At 28.5% G+C, this 23,378-nt stretch overlaps 1 protein-coding gene across 4 annotated transcripts in view; it reads left to right on the forward strand.

Annotated features, from left to right (window-relative positions):
* LOC142333095 (odorant receptor 10-like) overlaps positions 1 to 22,826 on the forward strand; it is a 53,268-nt gene extending 30,442 nt beyond the window's left edge. The window contains exons 8-9 of one of the 4 annotated variants that reach the window (XM_075379942.1): positions 7,331 to 7,569; positions 22,723 to 22,826. The gene's annotated coding sequence lies outside the window, so the exon portion shown is untranslated. Of the gene's footprint in view, positions 1 to 839; positions 1,216 to 2,511; positions 3,792 to 7,330; positions 7,570 to 22,722 lie in introns of those variants that run through there. The other 3 variants (XM_075379939.1, XM_075379943.1, XM_075379944.1) reach the window with 3 other exon arrangements.
* The last annotated feature ends 552 nt before the right edge of the window (positions 22,827 to 23,378 follow it).

A 23,378-nucleotide genomic window follows, 5' to 3' on the forward strand; every position in this document is an offset into this window, starting at 1 on the left:
GCGATTTATTTTGTCAACATTTCCTATGGATATCCTTTTTGTAGTATGATTTTTATGATTTAGGTTGTATTCTTTATGTTAAAATAAAACTTACTTAGGCCAGACTTAAGTTCAAACAAATTTTATGTAAAAGAACAATTTTTTATTTCTCCCAAAAAGCAGTACCAGATTAGCATTCTGGCAGCAGTGTACCCCAGATAAAAACAACAGTTTTATATTCTTACATCAAGTACTTTCATGTACTCAGTCGCACAAAAGTTGCCATCAGGAAATCCTCTGGGTTACCCACATATGCTTTGAGAGGGCAGTTTTCTTTTATATGTTTTATGATCTTCCTTGGAGCTCCAGTCACATATTGGTGTCAGCAGCCTACCCCAGTCGTTTAGTGAGTGCATATCTGCCATGCTCTAACCTCAGTCTGTTCAAAGCTACCCATAGCCTACAAGACTGGGCGAATAGACCTCAGAAAGATGAGGTTGTTAAAGACCAAAACACTTATTTCTAGTTTAAAACATTTTTCTAAGTAACATCAGAAGAGAGAAACACAGACCTAACATATAATTCTACAACCAAAGTATAATTTAATAATTTTGTTTATGCTATTACCTCCAATACGTTAATAATCAAATACAACAAATCAAGTTTAATATAAAGGAATTTATTTTCCTTTTCATAATATTTTGAATAATTTTTCATGTCAATTTTTTACTCTGTGTGAAATCTTTTTTATTAAATTAGCTCTCATATATGATAGGATTAAAGAACTTGGCAACAATATTTGATTAATTTTCCCATTATTTGCGTGAAGTCTAAAATTAAACTCTTGTTTACATTTACAGATATTGTAAAAACTCAGATCTTGATATACTTTATTAATAAAAAATTTACAAACACGTCAGTTCTGAAAAAAAACATAATTAACAAACAAAAGATAACAAAAGGTTGAATATTTTAACATGTATTAAAATGCTAAAGGAGTTTCCTTACCTTATTAGGCATGAGCTATTATCAACAAGTCTCACACGATTCTCCTTTGAAGAAGTATATGATAATTACACCTAAACAATTTTGTAAAAATCCTTGTAAGTGCTGGTATAGATTGTAAGATATTCATGTTCTTTTCTCTATAACTATGACATGTATCTTCTGTGACCAACAGAAATCTGTAGTTGCTTGAATGCATATACGTGCACATGCATGTATGCACACACACAGAGAGGCAGAGCTATACATATTGTATATTCACAAAAAATTATTAAAGCATTTTGTTCGTATCAATCCAATGTACATAATAAAATATATAAACTTTCTAATCTCGAAGATTATACAGTGATTTATTGAAATCAACTTATATGTTTAATAAAAGTTAGATAAAAAAGTGAACAAAATATTATTAAAAAAAATTAAATGAAGTAATTATATTTAGTTATAATATCAAACATGATATTCCAATTAAGTGAACAAGACTAAACTCTATTTTTATAATCAAATAAAAAATAAAGAAATTCTTTATTCTGATCTATTTACAATGATACATTATAAGATAAATTGTAAATGTAAAAAAAATTCTGAGAAAAATAGATATGATTAAAATCAAAATTAATTAATTAAGTATAAACATATGAAATAATGTTAAGGTAGAAAAATTAAATACAAAAAACTACTACAAAATAATCCATAAGGCAACATTGACAATTATTTTTGAGTTCATATTGAAGGGGATGCAGGGTTTTTGTTTTAAATAATATTATTTAAAAATTTGTGGAAAGAGTAAATTTTTTCTGTAAAAGAAAATCTTTTAATTGCATTTTAAATAAATTGATTGTAAGATTTTTCAAATGGTTTTGTAATTTATTAACAATTTCAACAAAATGATAATTAAGTCATCTTTTTGTAAGCCAAATTATTGTTTTGATTTACAAGAAAATATTAACATAGTCTGGTTTGAAATGGGTAGATATTGTTCATTTTTTAAAAATAAGTGACTATTCTTCTTAACAAATATTGCATATTCATAAATGTAAATACAAGGATAAGTTAACATATTTAATTTCTAAATATCAATCCACATAATTCATAATTATGGACACCAATATACTCGTAATTTTCTCATAACAAAAATTATACAGTCTATTCGGTTTTCATTAATTATTTATAGCACTGAAACTACAAAAAACAAAATAATAAGTAATTAAAAAGAACAATTAATTCAACAAGTAAATAAATACTAGTTGATTATTTTTATCAAGAAAAGAGTTCTAAAATTAAGCTATAATTTTACAATATTTATACAGTAAAAAGTTGAAAAAATCTATGTGATATTCTTGTTTTTAGGAAGGAAATAAACTTCCTATCTGTAAAAATAATAGTTAGAAGTAAAGATTATATTTTCACCTTCAAATATAATGACAACCAAACATCAACTTTTCCTTATCAATTAAAAAAAATTATTCTGTAAATTTATTTTATAAATTAATCTTATTCCTTTTTTTTAATAATTTTTTTTTCCAGATGATGAATGCAGCTTACACATATTTTAACTTATTAAGATCTTATAAATATGTATATAATTAATTAAATTATTAAGGGCAGTTGCATGAAATAAATTTAAGAAAAAATTTATTTTTTTCATTTTTAAATTCTCTTCTGTTTAATTTGATATTTAATGTATTACATTCAAGTGAAGATTTTTCTGCAAAATAGTTTTACATTATATATTTTATGATTTAGTCATTTATTTTGTGACAACTAAATTTTTTTTTTTTTTTTAATTTTTTGTAGCTGTATTTTCTATCCTGCTCACATGAAGTTTACTTTTGAGTTGTACAGGTTTGTTCAGACTAGGTGTACAGGTTGCTGGCCTTCGTGGTGCGAATGGTAGCATCTTGACCTTTCATCTGGAGGACCCAAGATCGAATCCCGGTCAAGCGTGGCATTTTCACACACTACATTTGTCATTCATCTTATCCTCTGAAGCAATACATAATGGTGGTCCCAGAGATTAAAAAAAAAAGAAAGGTTTACGTTAGGTATTCTTTGATGGTTGGGTTTATATTAACCACACATCTCAGGATTGCTTGACCTGAGACTGTACAGACCACACTTCATTTACATTCATTCATATCATCCTCATTTATTCTTTGAAGTAATACTTCACGGTGGTTCTGGAGGCTGAACAGAAAAGAGAGAGATGTTATGTTTTGTAGGTTCTAATGAATGTGAAAGTTTGCTGATTTTTGTGGTAATTGATATGAACTGTGCTGCTATGAACTGATGCTTCATTCTCTGGCGAGTCCCCGAACAGTCTTTGAAGTTGATTTCCTAAAAATATTTTTTTTCAATCTTTTTTAATATTAAGGTACACTTTTCTCAACAGCTAGAAAAGATATTTGAACAATTTTTTTGTGTTTTTTTAAAGAAAACAGATCTCTTTAACACTGTGGAAACTGATTTTCAAACAGCACATTACAAAATATTAAAAATAATTATTTCTCTTTCGAGATAAGGAAAATCGCAATTGATTACTGCAAAATTTTAAAATGTATAAAATATTGATTAAAATAAAAAACCAAATCCATAGCACTGAAAAAACCCCTGAGAAGTAAACAAAATCCTGTGAAATTATCTCTTCTGGTTTTCTGTAAAATTATACCAAAACATAAGACAAAATTAACATTCTATGTATAGAACCGTGCAAGTGCCCTTAATTCTTTATAACTAACTAATTAATCTTTAAAAATAAAATGTATTGTTAATGTGTATGTGATAAAAGGTAACTATAATATTTCAAAATTAACTTGTATATCATTAATTAAAACATGTTTATTAAAATTGATTAAATCTCATGTAATATAAATTTACTCTGTAACAATTTTGTTTTCTTTTGTTTTTAACCTTCCTTGTTTTTTCCTGAATTAAAAAATAACAAACAAATATTTTATTAAATTTTATATACTATTATTTTATTTAATTTTAGTGCTATTATTTTTTTACAATTATGTACTATTCATATGAAAAATAAATTGGTATGTGAGTATATAAATAAAAAAAGGAAGTATCCAAGATATTTTTAGGATTTTAGAAAATCAAGGATGAAAATAGTATTACAAAATTACAAAATAAGTAAAAACAAAAGAGAATTGATAATAATATTTATTAATTTATAAATATAATAATATCATAAAAAGTATGTGAAAATAGTTTGTAAAAAAAATCAATGTAGGAATAAGTAAAAATTTTAAACTACCTAAATTGAAAGATAGTTCAGCTAATATTTATATATATATACACATTGAATACAAATGCAGAAAATAAAATTTTATGTAATGCTCTGGGTCTTAGTTATATATATAGCTGAGCTGTGGACCCATTTTAATATCTCAGTGTAATAGTAATTTACAACTGCTAAGGGGATTTTTTGTCTCATATTTTAGAACAAATATTTCACACTATAATAAAGCAACTCAAGATATTTCAATGGTTTATTTACTTTGTGCATAGGCTCTTTTAAATGTTACTAAATTATTTCCCAAAAATTATTGTTATAAAATAATATCAGCTGATTTTCAGAAGATAAATTTGATTTATCAAATAATTTTTTTATTTAAGTCAACAAACAAGTTAAGAGCAAGTGTCTCTGGTATGTGCTATGCATTTGTGCCTAGATTATTTTTTTTTCTCATAACTATTACATAAATAATTATAGATAAAAAGACTTTTAAATATTTTTAAAAACTGCTACTTTCATTAGAACAAATATTTCATTTTTTCCACGTCAAAATTCCTTTTGAATTATATTATCATTTTATTAAAATAAAATTTTAAAGACAAAAAGAATTAAATGTAAAATTTTTCCATGTGCATTGTGAATCAGAAATCTGCATTCTTGGATTTCATTATTTCAAATTACTGAAATAGTTATTTTTTCCATCCTTATAAAGAAAACATTATTTTATAATAATAAGATCTTCATTTATGTCTCATTCAGTGAATTTATCTTTTTTTGAGGCAGCAATTTGTGTCTTACTCACTTACGTGTTTACTCGCTGTGTGACTCAAATTTATGTCTCACCATTTTTTTTTTTTAAACTTATTTAAAAATTAAGATAGAATAAAAATTTTATTTACAAAGTGTATAAATTGGAAAAAAAATTGTGGGGAAATAATATTATAACAGTGTTATCAAGTATTGCTGTTTTGGGTGTAGCTGTCAACTTGTTAAAAATTAATCATCAGAGTTCTATATATTATTTATTTACCATATATTACAGTATACACATGAGTAAAATTCTGCTATCTGGTAAGTTGTTATAATAAATGAGTCTTAAAAAATAAAGAGAATATTAAAGACAAATAAATACGTAAATCTAATTTTGTTTGTAGCTCTGACAATCCTTCTTGGGGGTGTGAATGTTTTCCCATAATGTCCAAATCGCACAAAATTGTCATACCATAACTGTAATGTAAAATAACACAACATAAGAAGAAAACATAAAAATATCATTCTGAAATTGGAAAATATTATAAAGTGTATTTAACTTATCACCAAACCGAACGTTAATAAATAATTAAATTAAAGTATCACAAATAAAAGGGGGATTTATAATTTAGAAAATTATATCTTTACTTAACATTAGATATAACAGCCCAGTCAGCTATAATACAGCAAAAGGAAAATTTGTTAAAAGATTTCCGTGAATGACCGTTAAATGCTTTTAACAGATCACAAAACCCTTCGGTAATATTCTACAATCTGCCAAGTTCACAAGAAATACTTTTAACAATCTCTTAATTGGCAGAGGTTATTCTGCCAAATTTGAAGTGGAGTCAGAATATTACTTGTCTCAAAATGCCTTTCAAATATTTTTGAGAACACCATTATGATTGTCATGTGATAATTATTTAAATCATCACCATGGGATTATATAATTGTATTTTAGCAAATCTAAATAAGATGTTAAGAGGTTATTTAATAAATGTGTGATTAGATTGAACTTTTTTCACAATAAAGATGATATTTCATCGCTGCAATAATATTTAAAAAACCTAATTTAATAATATTAATTGGTTTTAAAAGACGATACATCTAATATTATTGTTGGCAATTCATATTCACTGATAACAAACTAGAATCTTGTACCCAATCATAACATTCAAATGTTTTGTAAAATTACAATACTTGCTTACTTACAGTGTGCCATTTTGTTGTTTGAGATTTTTCAACCACTAATAACTTCACTAATTGTTCACCAATAAAATGAAAAAATTAAATAAAAAATTTGTAAAAAATACATATATGTTGATGATGCATTATTAAAGAAATTCCACCCTGCCTTAGTTACATTTTGTAATGATTATGCTACTTTTTGCCATTGTGGAGTAACTTTAAAAATTAATGGATATTTATTTTATTTTTTGCATAATTAATAAATAATCTTGAAAATAAAGATTATTCAGTAATTTATCTCTTGTAGAAGCTGACAAATTTCAGGATTTAAGGTCAATTGATTGTTGACTCTACAAAAATGTCCTACTTATTAATATACCTTCATTTGCTCATTTATTAATATATGTGTTATAGTTTTAAAACGAATAAGATAATGGATGATGAGACATTGATGACAATGAATGTCCTGTGAAATCTGGACAGTGATTTGTTTTACAAATATGATACCAACTGAAATTCATACACAACTTGTTTTTCGAATCGAATTAATGTGATAAATGAAAAAAATTTTATAATAATTTCATTATATAGATCTGATAGCGTACATCTATACTTGTTACACATTGTTTGCTAGGAAAATTTAAAACGAATATTTTTATCTGTTATACCATACGATTTAACCCCGAGTAACTTCCATTTATTTGAAAAACATATAATTCTACAACCAAAGCATAATTTAATAATTTTATTAATGCTATTACCTCCAATACAACATCTTAATAATCAAATATAACAAATCTAGTTTAATGTAAAGGAATTTATTTTCCTTTTCATAATATTTTGAATAATTTTTCATGTCAACAATTTTTTACTCTGTGTTTTCATTCGTCATAGAATATTTGCAGAGATCAGCTCATAGATTACAATATACCATATCATTTAACTGACTCAGAGCAGTAAGCCAAGCCAGCTTTGTCAATTTTTTTTTTTAAATCAATACACAACCTAACTAAAATGATTTTCAAGTATATTTAAAAATTAGCTTCATTTAGCGTAGATTTCTAATAAAATTTCTTAATTAACAAAATATTAATCATCCTTCCATGTCTAGAAATTTGTTAATGTTACTTAAGTAAAAATTTCTTACATATTAAATTTTTTCAGAGAATGCAGGTCGCATGTTTGGAATTTATGGTAAGCTGTTTAAAATATAAAACAAAACGGGAATAAAGTACAGCTTGTGGCTATTATCTTTTGTAAATGAATAAATAGATATAGATCATGCAGTGATGATTTACGCCTACTGTGGTCAATACCGGAATCTAATATTCTCCTAACCAATCACAAATGGATATGTAGAAGAATGGAGTGATTTCATTTCTCAGTATGGGTCCTGATAAATGGTAAGTACTAAAATATAGAAATCATTTTAATCAGGAAACCTGGGTTGGGATATAAGTTCGTAAACAAAACATGAATACTGATTAGAATAGCGTTTTGGACAAAAAGTGGTTATAATGTTGTTAGAATAAATATATGAAAAATTGTTGCTCATGTGAGAGTTTGAAAAAAGTAAATATTACTTGAAAATATTTAAAAATTCATTATTTGTTAGATTAGGTTTTCTCTGTTTCAAGTCAATATTAACATTTTTCATAAATGAATGTTTAGGACACTATGTGAAGGTAGTTTATTGAAAGGAAAGATAATTAAATATATGTCATTATTATCAATTTGCTTTAGGGGGGTCTTCAAATATACAAATAATAAATCTTCGAAGAAAGTAGGTTTTCTTTAGAAAAAAAAAGGTTATTAAAATTTCCAAGGTCATTTCTTTAAGATGTATATTATGTACTGTTAAATGTGGCACCTCCAACTCGCAAAGAATATGGCTTAAGATTGCTACAACGTTATAAACTTCTTCTTTTTTTTTAATGTTTAAAAATACATAAAACACTTGGCTTTAATTTTATTTTGATAATAAAATAATTTAGATATTTAACTGCAATGAAATATTTCTAAATATCAGTGTGATTTGATGTAAAAGTTAAAATCCAGATTTTATCATTATTCTCCGTTTAATTTTCTGGCCTAAAATAGTCCAGTTGAATCCAAAACTAAACACTACTGTATTTCAAACTAGGTAGGGCAGCAGTCAGACCACAGAAAGCGTTTGTTGATAAAAAAAGCCAGACTTTGCAAGACTCAGATTTATAGTTCATCATCTTTGAAACAAAATTTCATTTCTTAAGGAACCAGCTTGTTCACATCAGAAGATCAAGTCAATCAGGAATCGCTGTCTTATCATACATATCCCAAGAGTCCAGTCTTTATTTGAAAGAGATTAACACCTAAACTCTCTGCATCAAACAAGTATTCTGTTTCCTTGATTAATAGAAATAGAAGAGAGACCTGAGAGTATCATATAATGTAATTTCAGACAACTTGGATTAATTAACTCAATGCACAAAAGTCAGTTCTATTACACAATAACCAATTAATAAATAACTTGGTTTCTTATAAACTACTGTGTTAATAACTTTTATCAGCAGCATAATACAGGAAGATCATCTATAAATAAATATTTTATTTTGATTGGTCCATAATAGTACATTATATTCATTTATATATAGATCATGTTTAAAATGGTAAGTTTGCTTTCCCACATATAAAATAAAGAAACTGCTTTAGTGTTTGCATGGATTAACTAAGTAAGAGAAACCTTGATCAGAGCTCAGTCACAAAATATATAATTAATTGTAAAATAAAAACGTAAGAAATTGTTTAAAATATAAACACATAAAAATAATATTCAGATATTATATATAAAAAAAGAAGTTGAAGAGGATGAAATGGAAGCAACAATACTGAGATCTGTATTTAAGAAAGCATTAAAAGATTTGCATGGCAGAAAGGCTCCTGGAATAGATGGAATACCTGTAGAATTACTGCGCATTGCAGGTGAGGAAGTGATTGATAGATTATGCAAACTGGTGTGTAATATTTATGTAAAAGGGGAAGTTCCGTCAAACTTCAAAAAAAGTGTTATAGTAATTATACCAAAGAAAGCAGGGGCAGATAAAGGTGACGAATACAGAACAATTAGTTTAACTAGTCATGCATCAAAAATCTTAACTAGAATTCTGCACAGAAGAATTGAGAGGAGAGTGGGAGAAGAGTTAGGAGAAGACCAATTTGGTTTCAGGAAAAGTATAGGGACAAGGGAAGCAATTTTAGGCCTCAGATTAATAGTAGAAGGAAGATTAAAGAAAAACAAACCAACATACTTGGCGTTTATAGATCTAGAAAATGCATTCGATAACGTAGACTGGAATAAAATGTTCAGCATTTTAAAAAAATGAGGGTTCAAATACAGAGATAGAGAACGATTGCTAACATTTACAGCAACCAAACAGCAACAGTAATAATTGAAGAACATAAGAGAGAAGCTGTAATAAGAAAGGGAGTCCGACAAGGATGTTCCCTATCTCCGTTACTTTTAAATCTTTAAATGGAACTAGCAGTTAATGATGTTAAAGAACAATTTAGATTCGTAGTATAAGTACATGGAGAAAAGTTAAAGATGCTACGATTTGCTGATGGTATAGTAATTCTAGCTGAGAGTAAAAGGGATTTAGAAGAAACAATGAATGGCATGGATGAAGTCCTACGCAAAATCTACCGCGTGAAAATAAACAAGAACAAAATGGAAGTAATGAGATGTAGTAAAAATAACAATGATGGACCGCTGAATGTGAAAATAGGAGAAGAAAAGATTATGGAGGTAGAAGAATTTTGTTATTTGGGAAGTAGAATTACTAAAGATGGACGAAGCAGGAGGGATATAAAATGCCGAATAGCACAAGCTAAACGAGCCTTCAGTAAGAAATATACTTTGTTTACATCAAAAATTAATTTAAATATCAGGAAAAATTTTTAAAAGCATATGTTTGGAGCGTCGCATTATATGGATGTGAAACTTGGACGATCGGAGTAAATGAAAAGAAAAGATTAGAAGCTTTTGAAATGTGGTGCTATAGGAGAATGTTAAAAATCAGATGGGTGGATAAAGTGACAAATGAAGAGGTATTGCCGCAAATAGATGAAGAAAGAAGCATTTGGAAAAATATAGTTAAAAGAAGAGACAGACTTATAGGCCACATACTAAGACATCCTGGAATAGCCGCTTTAATATTGGAAGGACAGGTAGAAGGGAAAAATTGTGTAGGCAGGCCACGTTTGGAATATGTAAAACAAATTTTTAGGGATGTAGGATGTAGAGGATATACTGAAATGAAACGTCTAGCACTAGATAGGGAATCTTGGAGAGCTGCATCAAACCAGTCAAATGATTGAAGACAAAAAAAAAGTTATACAAATAAAAATATGTTTTTTAAAAATTCATGAAGAAATGAACAGAAATATTCCATTTCCAGCAATAACGAGGGAAATATTTCACACTATTTGTTTTCCAAGGGCAAAAAGAAACTATTCGTATTGAAATAAAGGAGTAAATTTAACCTGATAAATGAAATAAAATAGATCCCAGTTATGTATTTTTTAGAAACTTATTATAAATAAAAAAATAATGTTTCAAAATTTCCTTTTTAGGTAGATTTCATAAGAAAGGTACCTATTATTATGGGTACCATGATTTGGCTTCCGGAAAATTTCCACATACCTTTGCGTTTCACATCCCGCAGAATTCAAAACCACCGGTCAGCTCAAAAATACTAATTTATATATATATTTCACTTTCTTGTGGACACGACAACTGCCGTAATTTTGCGCCAGTAACTTTCAAATTGTTGGTTAAAAATAAATCGTCCCAAAACCTCGGTGGAGTTCGTTAATGGGCAAAATCGGACCAATGGGGTGAAAATGGGGGCTTTTTAAAAAAAATATCTTTATAACTTTCTTATTAGGTAAAATAACGAATTCATATAAAGTTCTTACTATTCTTTGGTTAAAAGCCTAATATTTATATAAGTAAAGTTTTTTGATATCATCAACCGTTGGCGCAGGGGGTGGAAAAAATGGGGCTTTGAAGACAAAAAAATCATACCTCCCTTAATAGGCACAGTGTCGAATCGGTATAAAGTGGTCGTTAATCCTCTCAACATTACCTAAAATTTGGTGTTTTAACAATTTTTGATTACAGCAAGGGATCACCAAAATGTTGTTGGAATTTTAAGATGTGTCTTCTCGTATGCTAAACATGTGAAAATATTTTTCACATGCAACCGTTGTCGTATGGAGTAATTTTGAATTTTATGGTGGAAATTTTTTTAATCCCTTACTTAGCACCGGCAAAATCTACGTCCGCCTTCCGACGTGCCGAAAGGGATTTTTTATGTTTTAGTTAAATTACCTTCATTAACTTACTGATAAAAAAATAAAATTTGTAGAGAATTTAGTTTAAAAATAAAAACAAAAAAAAACTATGTAAGTATTATCGACTGAACACGATGATAATAGAATCACGCTCGTAACTGAAAGTTTCTACAAACAAAATTAATTGCGTGTTTCAAATAAATAAAACAAAAAATTATAACTTAATAGCTGTTACGTTCCACGTCGAGCTGGTACAGTAGTAAAATTTCTGTAGTATTTTAGGGACGGGAAATTGAGTAACAGGAGGAAAAAATTTATAATTTCAAAAGTTAAGGAATTAGGTGAATTCTTTTCCGGTTTACCAGAAAAATTACACTCGAGAAAAGTTTTCGAACAAAAAGAAGATATTAAAATCGGTCTGGATAAACTTTACAAAAAAATATTTTATTTACGAAAATCTTCACCTTTTAATGGATCGTATACAGAAGTTGACTCATAAAGGAACGGAAAGAATTTCAGGACACGTTCTAAAAGCGAAAAATAAACAAAAAATTTCATGTAACTTAAATCAGGAAACTCTAAGTTTTCGAGCACACCTTACGAAAATCGAGGTAAAATGGAGCCAACAGATCTTATGTTAATGGATAAATAATTCATTTTTATCTAAATTGAACCTCATTTGGTTCCACAACTGCACCTATAATAAAATTTTAGAAAATAGCTATAAAAAAAAAACCAAGAAAAAATTGGCGTCAAAAATTTTATTTTAGTTTGACGTACTTTTTAAATTTCCATGAAAAAAATTTGTAAAGAATTAAATTATGAGAAAATCTACGTAAGTAGCATCAAGTGAACGTAAAAAAGATTTAGGAAATTTTATTTTTATTTATGTAAAAAAAAAAACAATATCGAAACGTTGTAGAAAAACTCTGTGTTATATAATAGTATTATTAAATTGAAACAAGAATTATTATCAATATTGCAAAATATTAAGAAACAAAATCATTTTTTATTAAAAATTCATAAATCGAAAGAAAAAAATAATTAAATTTTCAAAAGAATATTATTTGTTTACGATATTGTAATACTATTTAATACCAACAAAATTACAATAAATAAATTTTAATACGTTATTTTTCTGCCACTTTTTGTTTAAATGAATAAAAGTAAAATTTTACAAAACTTCTTTATTCATAACTTCTTTATGCGTACACACGCATAAACAACTTCGAATGAAGAAGTTGAGAAATCCGTGTCGATTTCTCGGAATTATATTTTACACAAATTTTATTTATAAATGTCAATTTAACGTCAAGTCTAAAAACATGTACTTAAAAAAGAAATAAATATAGAAAAAATTAAAAAAACAGTACTGCCTCAAAAAACAGTTTTTACAGTGGACTGTTTAGTTTTTTTTAATTTTATTGCTATCTCTAGACCGGTTAAATCGATAAGGGTGAAATTTTGCACCACTTCTGTATAGCGACATTGATGTCATGTAATTTTGGCTGCAATCGATCAGAAGGACAGACAGAAACCCTTTTTACGTAGTTTTTACGTCTTCATAGGTAATTAAGATATTTCCTGATCATATTCAAACCCCCGCTAACAAAAAACTCATTACTATTTTTTGTAGTTTTAAGAATTTTCCGGTGCATAAATCGAGTAATTTAATTAAAAACATTTTTTTAAATACTTTTTCTTGTTTTGTTTTTTCCCAAGATAAAATGATGAAATTTTTTGTATAAAAATAATTCTAAAATTATTGGTTACAAGAGTTTTTAAATAATTAAAAAAATAATAATTTTAAGACAAAGCCTTTGGGAGATAATATGCTTTAATATAATAAAGCTTATTTTTTATCTTTTTTTTTAAAATGATATTAAATGAAGATAGTGAAATACGTTCACCGTGAGTCCCGTATCTTAAAATTTTGCTCAAAGGGAAGGAATCACTTTTGTAAATATTTTTTTAATTTTTATCCTAGCCCGGTAGCTCGGTAGTTAGACTTTCTCAGTTTTAAGAAATCCAAATTAAAGTTATTCTTATTCGCGTAAATACTGTATCTTAATATTTTTTTTTTGTCTTCAGTCATTTGACTGGTTTGATGCAGCTCTCCAAGATTCCCTATCTAGTGCTAGTCGTTTCATTTCAGTATACCCTGTACATCCTATATCCCTAACAATTTCTTAGCAGTATCTTAGCAGATATCTTAATACTGCTTCAAAAATCGATAATTTTTAAACTATTTTTATAAAATATTTGTTCATTTTTTTGGGGGAGAAAAAACAAAACAAAATATCAGTTCTATTTTTAAACACTCATACATATCTACACAATTATATAAATTAGAACAGCGTGTTTCTTTGTTCGAGATAAACAAAAATTCTGATGTTGACACCACTTGACTTCCTTGTACGCCTATTAAATTACATATACACATTTTTTGTTGCACTTCATTTAAATTTATTTCATTTGAAAGCGGGATACGATACTTCAATTCTTTAATAAAGCGGACAGTTACACGATTTTTAAAACTAGAGAACGTGTACACAAATTAAGATCAGAATTATATCAAACCAAAGAGCGTTTAAATGATCGGCAAAAGAATACAAATAAACGACACGATGATGGACTCCGACCTGGGAAGAATATTGTCCGAGGATATCAGAGGAGTAATGAATTAAAAGATAAGAATTTTTTGAATTTTATTAAAGATCGGGCATGTATGCCTCAGTGTATATGTTCTTCTTGTGAGGGTCTCTTTTTCAGTCACTGTGTAGTTAACTTTAATGTAGATAAAATTAAACAGAAATGAAACTAGAAAATGCAAAAATTATCTAAATTATAATTTTTAATTAATATTAAATAATCAGATGTTTCACCAAATTTATTACATATACACATATGTGATAACGCCTATTAAATTCCATATACATATTTTCAAAAGTACATAAAATTTTATTCCATAATAACTTCAAAATTTTATTTTTTTTATTGTTATTGTTCAATTATTATTTATCGTAAATATTTTTTAACAAGCAGAGATTAATAATTATTAATAAATCAATATATTTATATAAAAAAAAAGTTAAAAAAAAGTAAATGAATTCTGATTCGAACCGATGAGCCTTCCCTTGTAAGATCCAAATATTTCATTCATTAAACATTTATTTGGCTGTAACTCTGGAACCGGTAAAAATAAATAATATTTATGATAGATGGTTGAAAAGCTCTCAATGAAGGCTTATTACTGCAGTTAAGAAAAAGTCCTAAATCCGTTTTTTTTGCATTTTAGGTTTTTTGGACACTTTTGATCTAATCGTTTTAAATTAAACAGGAAAAAGAAAGAAACATGTCACGCCAAAACTAGTCAGAATGGATTAAGAGATGGTCAAAAGCATATTTCCCTTGAAATCTGAAAACAGAAATTTATCGCGATTACAATACTTCCTTTACTGCGTACAAGGAAGTAAAAAACTACTCAATCAATCGCAACCAAATTTTTACTCACGTTTCTTGACATAAGTGAGTAGTTTTTAGTTATGTTTCATCTCGAAAAATCTTTAAAATAATATATATATATATATATGTGTGTGTGTGTGTGTGTGTGTGTGTGTGTGTGTGTGTGTGTGTGTGTGTTACTGGAGATTTACCGGTTGAAGCGGAAACATTAAAGAATTAAATTAATTGGCTGTGAACTGTGAGCCATATTACTAAATAAATACACTTAAATTTATGTTACATAAAATAAAATAATATTAAATAAATTAAAAAAATTTCTGTTTAACAATTACGGTTTTCCCGTGAGAATTGCGTGTGAGGCTGGAGTGGTGCACCTCGTGGGAGGCTAGACCGATCATCACCATCAACTGATAACAAACGGGGTGCCCCTAGGGTGCTGTTTTGGGAGGTGCAATGGGGTCCTCTTATAATACCTCTGCAAAAATCGTCCGATTTCAAAAATTCAAACGGGGTATTCGTTAGTAGATTGAAAGCAAATTTTTACATGCATCAGATATATTCTAGAACTAACACACACACACACAAACATATATATATATATATATATATATATATATATATACGTCTCTTCGTTTTTTATAGCATCACGCGAAAATCAACCGATCGATTACTTTCAAATTTTCAGGATATATTCGTGTTATTTCAGGAAATGTTTTAAACCATCGACCGACGGCCTAGCTCCCTTGTAGGTTGAGAAATAAAAAAATATTCTTTATTTTTTCATCCGCAAGAAGGGCGAGTTGTGAAAAAAGATATTCATGAGGGAAATATAGATTAATCCTTATACTTCGTTGTTATATTTCTGCCACCGTGGCAAAGAAATAGGTTATGAATTTTTCATCGTCAGTGGTGTGTGTATTTTAATTACCATAGTTACTATTATTCTGTATTTTGTAATTTAGTTTCTTTTTCAGGGTACTAAAAAGCCTGAATACGATATTTATTAGTATTATTCCTACAACGATGAGGATGACGTTTTGTGCGGGAGTTCACGGGTGGATGCTTCTAGGTAGATGGGAATGACGACCGAAAGCACCAGGAGCCCGTGAATTGGCACCGGGATTCCCCTGAGCTGACCTGAACTCCTAAGGTCCGGGTTCTAGCTAGACTGGCCGGCTGGTGTATATATATATATATATATATATATATATATATACATGTTATTTGATTTATGCACTGGTAAAAAAACCGAACGATAGAAATAATTTTAAAAATCTTATTATCATTAACTTTATTTAATAAAATAATTTAATTTCATGACGTTATGTATCGATTGAATCTTGCCTATTAATAATTATAATATTTACAATTTTTATTTAAAATTAAATACATTTTAATAAAAAAATTAATTTTAATTTATTATTTCCGTCTTAAAATTTTATTGAATGTAAGTAATTGTATCCAGAAAGTTGCAATTCTTTGACGACTTTATTTAAATAAAAATTACTGCAAGTGAGATTAATGCATTAACGCATTAATTAAAAGTCAAAACCCAATAAAATGATTCATTCTGTAATTATTATTACTACTGTTATCTACTCATAAGAGTCGTATAATTTTTTTTCGAAAAAATGGTGTAATAAATACAGGATAGCCGGTGGGAAACTTATGATTATTAAAAAAATCAGAACATAAAAAAGAAATTATTTGCTTAATTTAAGCTAATATTGATGCCATAAAAAGAAGTACATCGTTTTTATTTTCTTATACGAAATAAGGGAGTATTGTGATTACGAAAAATTTCTGTTTTCAGATTTCAACGGAAATATTCATTTTCTCTATCGCTGAATCCATTTTGACAACATTCGGCGTGACATGTTTTTTTCTTTTTCCTATTTAGCCTCCGGTAGTTACCGTTCAGATAATACTTCAGAGGATTATATATATGAGTGTAAATGAAGTGTAGTCTTGTACAGTCTCAGTTTAACCATTACTGAGATGTGTGGTTAATTGAAACTCGACCACCAAAGAACACCGGTATCCACGCTCTAGTATTCAAATCCGTATAAAAATAACTGACTTTACTAGGACTTGAACGCTGGAACTCTCGATTTTCAAATCAGGTGATTTGGGAGGACTTCACCGCTAGCCGAACCCGGAGGGCTTCGGCCTGACATCTGTACGAACCTATGTATATATCTCGTAACTAAAAAACGATTAGCCGTAGGATGTTCAAATTTTTGAATTAGGACTGTTGTAACATCTACTTGTACATCTCCCCGTTCGATTGCAATTGATCGGACCAGAAGTGTCCAAAAAAACTCAAAATCCAAAAAAAAAATTGATTTTGGACTTTTTCTTAATTGCAGTAATAAGCTCTGATTGAGATTTTTTCAACGATTTATCCATAAATGGTACTTATTTTATCCGGTATTGGAGTTATAGCCTAAAAACATTTGATAATTGAAATATTTGGATCTTACAAGGGAAGGCACATCGGTACCAGTATAGTTAAAGTAAAATTAGATTGTATAAACGGAATAAGAAGTGGTGGAAAACATCATCATGTTGTATAATTTTATCCACACTGCATTAGTCAAAGATATTCATAAACATCTGACTTTTATTTAAAAATTAAATATCTCACGTTTAAAAAAAAATAAATATATACTCTATAATTTATTTAAAAAATAAATTTCCGATTTCAAAATTAAATATCCCATACTTTATTTAAGAGTTTAATTTCCCGACCGTTGTTCATTAAAATCATAAATAATTTATTGTAAAACCTAATTATATTATCCGATTTTCCCAGATTTAAAATATTTAAAATATTATTTATTTACTAATAAATTTAATGTCCAAATTTATTATAATTTTCAGGTAATTTATTTTTTAATATTCAAACATGAGAAAATGTAATGCGGTGGCTGAAATGTTTACTGCAGTTTTATCACTAATGGGTAATAGATTACTGATAAATGAAAAAAATGAAAAAACACCATTAAAGGGAATAATTCTGTTATTATCGGCAATTATTTCATTATTTTGTAGTATTATTAGTATTTACGTATATTGGAACGATTCAAATTACAGGCAAGTATTATTTGAAGACGTTGTAACGTTTTCTAATTATTTTTTATTTGTGGTCGATTTTATTTTGATACCAAATAATTGTAAAACATTGATCGGCTTAATGAAACGTTCTGCATTTAAAGGATACAAATATATGAGTGAAACTGACATCGATAAATTAATGGATAAAGCCAATACAGTTTCATGGAATATAATACGGTAAGTCGCTTAAAATTATGTTTACTAGTCGTTAGAGTTCAATTAATAGATCTTTGCCATAAACTGAACTATATACAGTCAATATTCGCGTAATATAAAGTCGCTAGAAATTCAATGTTATTAAATGCACGGCATAAATTTTAAGCGTGCCATCATCGGGTTCTTATAAACTAGAAAAGCTGTTAAGGATTTTAACCTAAATACTTTTCCTGATTTTTAATAGATTATTAAAATTTTCTATCGGCACGATTGAAATTTTTGCCATATTTCACAGATACGGAAATCATCTTCAGTTTTAAAATTAAAACCCCTAATTTTTCATATAATTTTTGGGTACAATAAAATCTCACTATTGCGGTCTATATTACGCAAAGGTTATTCTTATATTAACATTACATTTATTAGTCAATTGACATTTTGCGAAAGTAATATTACTTAGAAACTAAAAATTATACATTTTTTAAAGAGATTTTTAGAGGTACATTCCTGGGAATCATAAAAAAAAATAGTTTTAAAGATAAATAAAAAAAATTTTTTCGGCACGCCAAGAGGCGGAGAGAGATTTCAAAGGTGTGAAATAGGGGATAAAAGAAACTTTCAGTATAAAGTTACTCAATACGACAATGGTTGCAAGTGAAAAAAGTTTCACATGTTTAGCATACGACAAGCCCCATCTTCTTACAATTCCAGCAATATTTTGGTCATCCCTTGTCGTAAGGGTTTGTTCATATCAAAAATTGTTACAGACAAAAGTTTAAGTAATGTTTAGAGGCTAACGACCACTGTAAACCGATTCGATACTGTGCCTATTAAGGGAGTTATGATTTTTTTTATCTTCGACACACCATTTTTTTCAACTCCCTGGGCCGGTGGTTGGTGATATAAAAAAAATTTACTTAAATAAGTTTTAGGCCCTTATCCAACGAACAATAGGAACTTTTAAATGAATTCTATGTTTTACTTAATAAGAAAGTTATAGCGATATTTTGTTTTTTTCGAAAAAGCCTCCCCAATTTCCACCCCTATGGTCCAATTTTGCCCGTTAAACAACTCGAGATTTTGGGACGAGTTATTTTTAGAGAACAATTTGAAAGTGATTGGCGCAAAATTACGGCGGTTATCATGATCACAAGAAAGTGAAATATATACATAAACTTTTGAGCTGACGGTGGTTTTTCGCGAAGGTATGACGAATTTTTCCGTAAGTCGAATCATGGTACCCGTTACAATAGATAGCTTTCTTATGAAATCTACCTAAAATAAATAATTTTTACTATAAATAGCATCCAAAAAAATTATACATTATTATTACAGAACAAAAATGAGGGTGGAATATTTCGGAAGTCGTAACTAAAAAACAATGCAATCCATATTTATAAATTTATTGATTGTTGCCGTTATCATTAATTCTAGGATCATCTTGTGAATGTACGTGTACTTTGCTACTTTAACACTCTGAATGTAAGCAAATAGAAAAGACCGGTGGCATTCTAAATACGGAAATTGAGACAAATATACCGAGTGTACAAAAAGTAACGTTAGGTTTTTAGTTTGTAATAATATCTTGTGTATGGAATTAACAGTGTTGATTTAAAGCTAGAACCAAAGAGCAAAATGGACAGTTAGTTACGTGCGTGGCCATAGTTTAATTCTCTATCTATCGGCTTCAGAGTGCCAATATCTAAGTCCGTGACTACTGAGCAGAAAGCCTTTTGTGTTTTGCAGTTGCAGTTAGCTGAATGAGATCTGTAGTTACAGAATGTTCCGTAGAAATTTTAATAGTGATTCTTCTAGTGACAATACAACGATCGTCGATAGCATAATCGGAGAACTACACGAAAATCTGAACGGTATGTTGTCGGTGAAATAACGATGTCAGTGATAACAGTGTGGAATGTTTTAAGGTCTTGTTGGAACCCATAACGTAACCGCTGCAGAATCGGTTGGTTATGTTGGAATGAGATTTTATAAATGATACGGATAAATTAAATAAGAAAAACATAAAACCTATTTTAAATGTATTTATTTACCTGATTGTTACAAAATACGTTCAAAATGATTACCCTGAGGATCGATGCACTTTTGTGCTCGACTGACGCAAAACCTTGTGGTCAAATGCGTATTGTAGGAACTACATGCATCATCTCTCTCCTTAGATAACTGTGGGAAAATTGGTGGCCACCGTCCTCTGCTGATAGCTCGTTCATTTGTGAAAGCTGTATGAAGCGATTCATTGAAACGTTTGATGTGATACGTTGCGCCGCCTTGTTGGAAAAAGCTGTATTCTTTTTCATTATCGGTTAATTGCGTATAGAATTCTTCGAAAATTGTGAGGGAAACTTGTATATTGACAGTCCGGTCAAAAATTATCGCTCCCACTATACCGGAAACGGAACTCTAAACACCAATTTTCTCATCGTGATTAAACGCTCGAATATCTCGTGAGGATTCCTCGCCATCCAATACCTGGTGTTCTACGAATTAACACTACCGGATAAATGAAAGCACGCCTTGTCTTACATGAAATACGACTTCGGGTCTATCTGTTCCCCAACACTGTTTTCGAGAAGTCAAATGAGATTATCAAGTCGGAAAGTTTTTACGAATACTCGACGTGATTATTCAAACGATCCAACACGAATATAAGCCTCAACTACAGCTATCCTCTCCTGGATTGAAAGAGGCACTTTACACAAAACAACAGCACTGCAACAAAACGTATACTGCACTAGTAAGTAACCACCTGATAAACGGCAGCAACAATCAGTAGTAACATATATATCCACTAGTCGCGCTAGTTGTGTGAGAATCTTTCACAAATAGTGTTTGCTAACGGTTTTATTACGGATTCGGTTTTATGATGCTCACTCTGTATAATAGGTAACGGAATAATATAATAATGGACTATATTTGCAGATCTGTAGGCTTTTTATTCGTAGTTCCGGGTTCAATAAGCATCGTTTAGCGGTCATTAATTAATCAGTCAGTAAAGAAAAATATTTTAGGGATATGAGAAACGAGTGAGTACATTTAAATCTGATTTTTTTATAGTATTTTATCACCCGCTTAATGGAAGCGGAAGCGTCACAGCTTTGATTTAGAAAGTTCTGCGTTCGAATCCCGATGATACTTAATATTTTTCAAACGCCATCTAAAATTAATTTTTCATCATTATCAAAAGAGAAAAAAGATAACTGAAAATAATAAATAAAAATTCAATTCATAAATCTTAACGGTAATTATTGTTTTTAATCGGTTTATTTACAGGTTCATATCGATAGAAATGGCGGTGTACTGGGTATTAATGTGCTTTGTACCAACAATCGCATACATTTTACACGCGATAAATAATGATAAAATCGATTTAAATGACGTAATTACACCTTTTCCGTCGCTTTTATTGATTACAATATATAATAATGACAATAAAATAATATTGAGTCAAAATTTAATTATGCAAATAATAATGTATACTGTAACTTTAACAACGATTGGGATGTGGTTATTATTAGAAATGTGTTCTTTGGTTTTCGTTTGTTTTGAAATAGAATATTTAAGCGATATCATTGAAAATATGGATAACGTAATCGATGAATTGAATGAAAATAATTTTAATAGAGATTTATCAGCGATAGACACAGAATTAAGTGATCTAAAATTGAAAGATTTTTTAATAAATGTACATCGCCATCACCTCATAATAATAGAGTAAGTGTTCATTTTTTATTTTATTTTTACGGAAGATTATTTTCTAATGGGAAAGGTTCCATAAGGTTGATTAAAAAATAAATTTTTAGAATTAGTTCAAGTAAATTTCATATTCCAATCGCGATGATAGTACGGCATTCACGACAGAGTTGTCCTAACAGCTGGCATTAATAAATAAATATCTATCATCAAACCGGTCAAATGACTGAAGACAAAAATAAAATATTTATATATATAGTAATGTCATCGGCGAAAATAATTATCATAAACGGATCAAGATTTTGAGGCAGCTCGTTAATAAAGAAAGAAAAAGCAAGGGACCTAGATCAGTTCTCCGAGGCAATTGGCGTTTTACATCCAGATATAAATTTACATGTGTATACTTACAAAAGATGAAATTTCACCTACTTATTTGCGGTTGGTAAACTTTTAATGAAACTGATTGTAAACAGCTATTCCGATACCATATATTTTATGATTTTTCATTAATAAAAAATGCGGAATTAAATCGAATCTATTATTCAGATCGCAAAAAAATATAATACAAACAAATTTTTTGTTTCGTTAGAAAATTGAAATATAAAAATTTATTTTTTTTAGTTTTGAGATAAATTTGAGTCTATAAACTCTAGTAGGTTTCTTTATTTATTTTATTTTAAGCAAATACAACTTATAATTCAACTTAAACATAAGTTACAGTCGTTAATGAGATATCTCTCGAGCTAAATTTTGTTTTATTTATTTTTTCTTTTCAGGAAGGTGAAAGATGTATATAATTCACTGAAATTTACTTTTTTGGTATTTAATCAAGTGATGTGCTTCCATTGCAGTGTTATGCTGTATTGCATGTTTCAGGTAATGATAATAATAATAATAATAATAATAATAATAAGTAAATGAAAATTTTTATTAGTAAAATAAAAAATAAGAAGTATTTTGATAATATTACATTAAATTTTTAGTTGGATTTTAATTTTTTATATACAAGTGTGTTGAATTATTGTAAAAAGATTACCTGATTTTTTTACTAGTCGTGATGCTTCTGTCGTGCATAATTTTACAAAAGAAAAAACTATAACCTCTTACAGGTACGGAAGGATTGAGATGCCAGATATTTAAATGAATCTTACGCAATTAATACATGAATCACAGTAAGGCCGATTAAAAACACATTAAAAGTCACTATTATCAGTTTAACAGTTATTATTATAAATAAACGCAATTTTATAACCTTTTAATTAATTTCCATACTATTATTATTATCCACACTTTTACTTTTACCGTTGACATTCCTTATACTCGGAGTAATTTATACCAACGAGATTAGGCTTTCTATTGTTGACTAAGTGACTACCGGGCAACAAGGCGGATATCAATTATCATGTTCCTTTGCATTAGCGCTTGGGTCTTC

This window comes from Lycorma delicatula, chromosome 12, assembly GCF_047948215.1.
Source record: "Lycorma delicatula isolate Av1 chromosome 12, ASM4794821v1, whole genome shotgun sequence".
NCBI lineage: Eukaryota > Metazoa > Arthropoda > Insecta > Hemiptera > Fulgoridae > Lycorma > Lycorma delicatula.